Source organism: Alligator mississippiensis, chromosome 1, assembly GCF_030867095.1.
Source record: "Alligator mississippiensis isolate rAllMis1 chromosome 1, rAllMis1, whole genome shotgun sequence".
Taxonomy (NCBI): domain Eukaryota; kingdom Metazoa; phylum Chordata; order Crocodylia; family Alligatoridae; genus Alligator; species Alligator mississippiensis.
This window is the reverse complement of record NC_081824.1, coordinates 36,984,623-36,990,622: the sequence shown is the minus strand read 5'-3', so window position 1 is coordinate 36,990,622 and position 6,000 is coordinate 36,984,623. Positions and strand designations below refer to the sequence as shown.

The following is a 6,000-nucleotide window of genomic DNA, read 5'->3' as shown; positions in this document are numbered from 1 at the left end:
GTCCTTAAGTCACACGTTACTACCCTTTAAACTTTGTAAATGAAAGGATAATGGCCTGTTAGTCACCATGTAAGGGCCTGTCAGGGAACATGAGACTGTAGACATACCACAGGGACTGTGGAGTAGCAGGAAGGGAAAATGTGTAAGGGAACTGGACACAAAAGTGAGGGAGACTAATGAGAAACATGGAAGGTAGGTGGTGAGACTGTAGAGGGATGTGAGGAGGCGGCAGAGGAGGAATGCAGGGGAGTCTGGCATGGCAGAGAAGAATGTGGCTGGAGGGAGTTTCTGAAAGCAAACAAAAGGAGATATGGAGTACATTTGAATGTACAGAACAGGAGATTGTCTGGGAATATGCAAGTAAAATGTGTGTGGGACTGCTGCCTGTCCTGTCTGACAGAGAGAAGATTGGAAAGCTGCAACATGTGAGCTTCACTCATTCCCCAGGAGATGAACAAGTGAGTATATTTCCTTCTGATCAGCAAAGCAAGAGAGGCTACACTTTGTACACGTATTTGAGGCTGAATTTTGCCCCTGAGCTGGTTACACAAATTGATGGTGATGGACATCTCCCTAAAGGTAAACAAGTATAGCAAAAAGAAAAACAAAACAAAACAAAGATGACTAATTTTCAAGGCAATGTTGAAGGCTAGTAACTGCGGTTGACAAAACCACAACAGTGCTGAAGAAGTTAAAATCAAGAACTTTGTAAAAAGAATAGTGCAGGTGCCTTTTTTGGAAACAAGATTGGCAAGAGAGGCTCATATTCAACTATTACATTGTAGGAATAAGTTTAAATATGGAATTCAATGAACAACTTCCATTGTTGCCTTTCTGTGACAGACTCACTGCAGATATTTGGTCTATATTGCATACTTATTTATTTATACAAGCTTATAGGGATTGTAAGAGTAGATAATCAATCTCCCCTGTTCTTAGTTACATGAGAAAGTACTTCTCCAACATGCTGTTGTGAAGTATCAGAGGTAATACTTAAAGATCCTATGGTGTCATAGTATACTAATATTTTACAGTCCAGTGGCTGCCAAGATTTATCTTTTAAAGGTTTGCCGGTGTCATAGTGTGCTGCTATTTTACAGTCCAGTAGCTTCCAGGGTTTATCTTTTTGCAAAAGCTCATGCAAAGGTTGCAGTGTCTTGGACAGTTTTGATAGGAAACATCCATAATCATTTAAAAGACTGAAAAGTGGTTGAAGTTTAGACACATTAATAATCTTCATTGCATTCACAGTAGGTGGCACTTTTTCCTTTGTAAATGCAGCATGACAAAGTCCACACAAGAGAGGAAAAGTTCCTAGTTTCTCCTGGATTGATACAGACTGTTGAATAGGGCTGTGGAAAGATCCATGGAAGGAAGCTTTAGTGCCACTAGGTCACTGTATTTTTTCTTAACAAAAATAAATAATTTCTGCTTTTCTTTTTCTTTTTTTCAGATTTGTGATAATCACATTTAAAAAATATAAGGACAATATTATGGCCTGGTTAATACGCCCATAAATTCCCTTGCTCCAGTGATTTATGACACATATAGCAGCGCAACCAGAACCATTATATATTTCCCCACACAAATGAGCACAGAGTGGATGTGAAGGGTTAGAATATGATCTGTTCCATTCCCCTTACTCAATCATGTACTAGCCAGCAGAGCTGTATCTGCATCCCAATAGAAGCATGCAGCACAAAGCATCCTAAGAAAGTATATGTCTGATTCCTGGTTTCTCCTTAACATAAAGAGAAACTAGGAAACAAATTATAATATTGAGTCTGAATCTGATTCCTCATTTGTTCCTGGAGTTGCACCACTACATGCCAACCCTTTGGTGAGGACTGTGACTTATGACAAAGCCTGAGCTAACTATTAATTATTATTTATTAATACAGAAAAAAAATACTTTTCAGAAGTGTGCTTCAGGAGTTTGCATTTCAACATCTGAATCTTTTACATGCATAATCCTAAATAATTTGAGATTTCTCTTCCTGACTGTTCTCTTTTTTTTTTTTCCTCTTTTGACCAAAAAAATCTACAAAGAACCAGTGTATATGGCCTGCAGTTTATCTTGCTTAAGTTCTGTCATCACAGATGAAAACGTGTGCTATTAGAACAGCTTGCAATCCTGATAGGTCCATGACATTTTAGTTTTGTTACGTGCTCCTCAGCACCGTGCAGGAAATCTACATAAGTTTATTTGCGTAACAACGGGCTGCTTCATTGCTGCAAAATATATATGCTGTAGCTCCATGCCATTTTATTTATGTCCACTAGATATCAAATTAAGATAATATAAATCAGTATTTCCTACCAAGTCTACTGAATTTGGAAGAGGGGATTTCTCCATCAGCTATTACTTTGAAGGAAATTACTAATGTCCACAGTGTACATAGTCTTGTTTGTCTACGATCCACACAGCTTCTGATGTGGTTGTTTCAGGTCTATCTTTTTCATTAATCCAATATTAATCCAGTTTCTATGATATCCTGTTTTGTGTGGTCAGATATCAACTCATTGTGTTGTAAAGTACCCAGAACATGTCTGCAATTAGGAGTTTCTCAGCATCAGTGTTTAAAAAATCTCTCATTACCTACCACAGAAATGCCTGTCCAGTTTGAAGAAATTCCTTGGTAGCAGATTTGTTACTTCCTAGCAAAGCTGAACAGACTTCTTTTCATGTACATTTTTCACACCTTACAAAAGCTCGTATTTGTCCAACCATCCCAGTACAACCTTTGTTTTGAGTATCCACACTTAATATTCTAGATACCATTTTGGTTACCACAGTAACAGTTTTGCATAACCATGGTTTTCTGTGGCTGCACATCAGTCCGCCACCTGCCATTTTTCCCATAAGCCTTTTGTCTTGCCAACTGCAGTTTTGCCAACCATGGGAACTTTCAGGAACCTAACCACAGCGGTTGGTGAGGGAAACCTGTACTGGATTTTGGTGTCTTCTAAGCTAGGGACAGAAATTACACATAAACTGGTATAAGTGACCAGACACCAGTTCATACCTGTAACACAACAGAAGTTCACTGCACATAAACTGCTTTCAAAATGGCTGCAAGCAGTTTAAGATAAAACTGGGTGGATGTAGTATCAGACTTCACTGATTTAACTTAAATCAGTTTATTGAACTTCCGTTCCAGATCCCCCTCCCTCCAGATTCAAAATAACTCACAGTCCCTCAGCATCCCAGGATGCTTTGCATCTCCTCCACAAGTGCACAAGAGGGTAGGCAGGATAGCCTCAGCCCAAGCTGTCTGGTCCAGCAGAGCAGGGAAACATGCTTTTGTGCTGCCCAGCTTCTGGCCTGGGCTACTCATGTGGCTGCATTTGCAGAATCAAAAGTGAGTGTTTGTTCACTTGCTTATGGGCTCAATCTACACAACTTAGACCAACCTGCAAAGATTGAATTGGTTCAGCCTCAGACTTTTTGGCTGTCTGTACTTAGCTCTAATGGCAAAATTACTGATGATTTTTGATGGTTTTAACACAATGGACAGAAACATTCATTGTCTGAGTGCAGTTCTTGGGATGTATCTCTCGATAAATGTTTTACATTATTGCCCTTTTCCTTTACTCCTAGCAATATATACATAGTATGTTCATGTCAGATTATTTTCTCCAAGATCCAAGGTCCTACAGTTCTTTCAACCAACTCTGCCATTTGTTCAAGAACTCTATTCTTAAAATGACAATTTTCATTTTAAACCTGCAGGTAATGGGTCTGTGTTTGCCACTATATGAAAAGCTAGATTTTCTGAACCTTTCATCTTCCACCTTTGGGATAATTTTCTTACTTGTGCTAAAGTAGTGTCATTTCTACCAAAAGACTGCTGTTTTGAAATTTGTCACCAGGTGGTTCTCTAAACTTTATTAGCAGTTTCTAACTGTACCTTTTATTTACTGGACAATTCTTCAGTGCATTAAGTAGCTATTGCCATAGCAAAAGCAATCTCACAAGCAGTTTTAAAGGATTTATTTTCTGAGTGCAATTTTTTTGTGAATGGACTTGCTGCTCAGGCCATATTCAACTCTATGTCAAAAAGCATCATAAAGAAGTATATCAAAGTTAAAGGTTTTCAGGAAGCTGTTTTAAATAATGCTGCAGTACAAGCAGGGCAGGCTTTCAACTCTGATATCGAAGAAACTCATCTGGATGTCCAACCATGTTTCTCATTGTGCAAATACCTGTCTGAGTAGTCATACAGAAGAATGCTTTCAGAATCAGGCTTCATTGGTAAATGAATTCTTTCATGTTAGCCATGTTAGTCTAAAGTCAGAAAGAAAGGAGAGCAGAGTTGTATGATAGAGATTAACTGGTTAAGAGAGAAGCATAAGCTTTTGTAGGCAACAGCCTACTTCCTTCGATACTCTGAATAGACTTGGAGAAAGAAAGAATTTTAAAGAGAGCAGAATTTAAATACAAAGGAAAATAACAGGAAGAGGGGGCATTGTTGAGAGAGGCAAAAGGTGGTTCAAAAGGTCAATAGATCAGGTGACCTTTTCAACCCACCTGTTGCCTCTCATGCAATATGAATAAGATACTACTTTATTTGAACTCTTACCTTGTACTATACATTCCAAAGTCTGGCTAGAGGGTTTTGCCCCTCTGCTCAGGGTCAGACCAATCACCATATTTGGCATCAGGTAGGATTTTTCCCCTATGGTCAGATTGGTACAGACTATGAGGGGTTTTGCCTTTCTCTGTTGAGAGGGACACCGGGGGGGGGGGAGGGAGAAGGGGACATGGCCCTCTACCTAGGCTGTCTTGAGCATATATTGACAACGTCATAGAATCAGGACATTGGCTGCCATGGTTCCCTGCTTTATTTGTGGCAGGTTAGAGTGCTAGGTCTGTGTTGTGTCAGGTTTGATGGAAGTCTTATGTAACTTTTAGATTATGGATTTGTATAGGATGGTTTGGATAGGGATGATCCTGCCTCAGGCTGGGGGTTGAACTACATGACCTTTGGAGGTCTTTTCCAGCCCTATTTGTCTATGGGTGTGCTTGCACATGATTTTAAACAGGCTTAAATTTAATGTACATTAAACTAATGTGGATTAAGTGAGCATGGTGTCTACACATGGTGTCCACACATGGTAGGAATTGGAACTAACTTTAGTCCCAGGTACCTTCAGCCCTGCCATGTGCCCCTGTGGCCACCAGGTGAGGCTCCAGCCTCCAGACACATGGCTGCCAGCATTTGGCAGCCATGCTGAAGCCACAGCCAGCTGCCAGCATTTGGCAGCTATCTTAGAAATATGCCCTCTGATCCTTGGCCAGCCACTTCCAAACCTAGAAGCTGCATGCCCAGCACAGGGGCAGCACATGGAAGCTCTCTCCTTGCCTTCCCTGCACCAGAGCTGCCCCTGCCCCTGCCCTTGCCAGCAATACCCAGCACACTGCTGCTCAGCATGGGGGCCCTGCCAGCAACAATCAGCTCCCCACACTCCTGTTGGCCATGGTGATGACTCTGCTGGCCCCAGCAGGCACCCCCCACCCAGGCTCCAGGACACCAGGCACCCACCAGCAGAAGCCAGGGCATCAGCTGCAGGAGGCCCTTGCCAACCCCTTCCTCCTGCACTCTATCCTCCCTACCCCACCATTCATACACCCCCTAACTCCTGCCCACCTCCAACATCACTCTCAGGATACACACATGGTTGAAACAAAAAACTTTATTATCCTCACAACACCCACCCCCATCCCTCCCCCCTCAGCAGTGCCTCTCCACCACCCTCCCCACCCATCAAAAATAAAAAACTCACTTACAAGTGGCAAACTATATAGAGAGCATCCCAGCCCTGGGGGAGGAGAGGAACCCAGCCAGGAGCCCTGGGGCTGGACTTTGGCTCGCCCACTAGTGGCTGGACAGACCCAGGGCTAAATTTCCTGTGTTAATGCAAAGTACTGCATCTATACATGTGTTAATCTGAATTAACTAATCCTGCTTACATTTGATACTTGGTTTGGGCAGTTAT

At 41.7% G+C, this 6,000-nt stretch overlaps 1 long non-coding RNA gene across 2 annotated transcripts in view; it reads left to right on the top strand.

Annotated features, from left to right (window-relative positions):
- Positions 1-212: 212 nt before the first annotated feature.
- The window catches only part of LOC132251185 (uncharacterized), a 102,483-nt gene continuing 96,695 nt past the window's right edge, over positions 213-6,000 (top strand). The window contains exon 1 of one of the 2 annotated variants that reach the window (XR_009463068.1): positions 213-458. This is a non-coding gene — a long non-coding RNA (uncharacterized LOC132251185). The remainder of the gene's footprint in view (positions 459-6,000) is intronic. The other variant, XR_009463067.1, reaches the window with a different exon arrangement.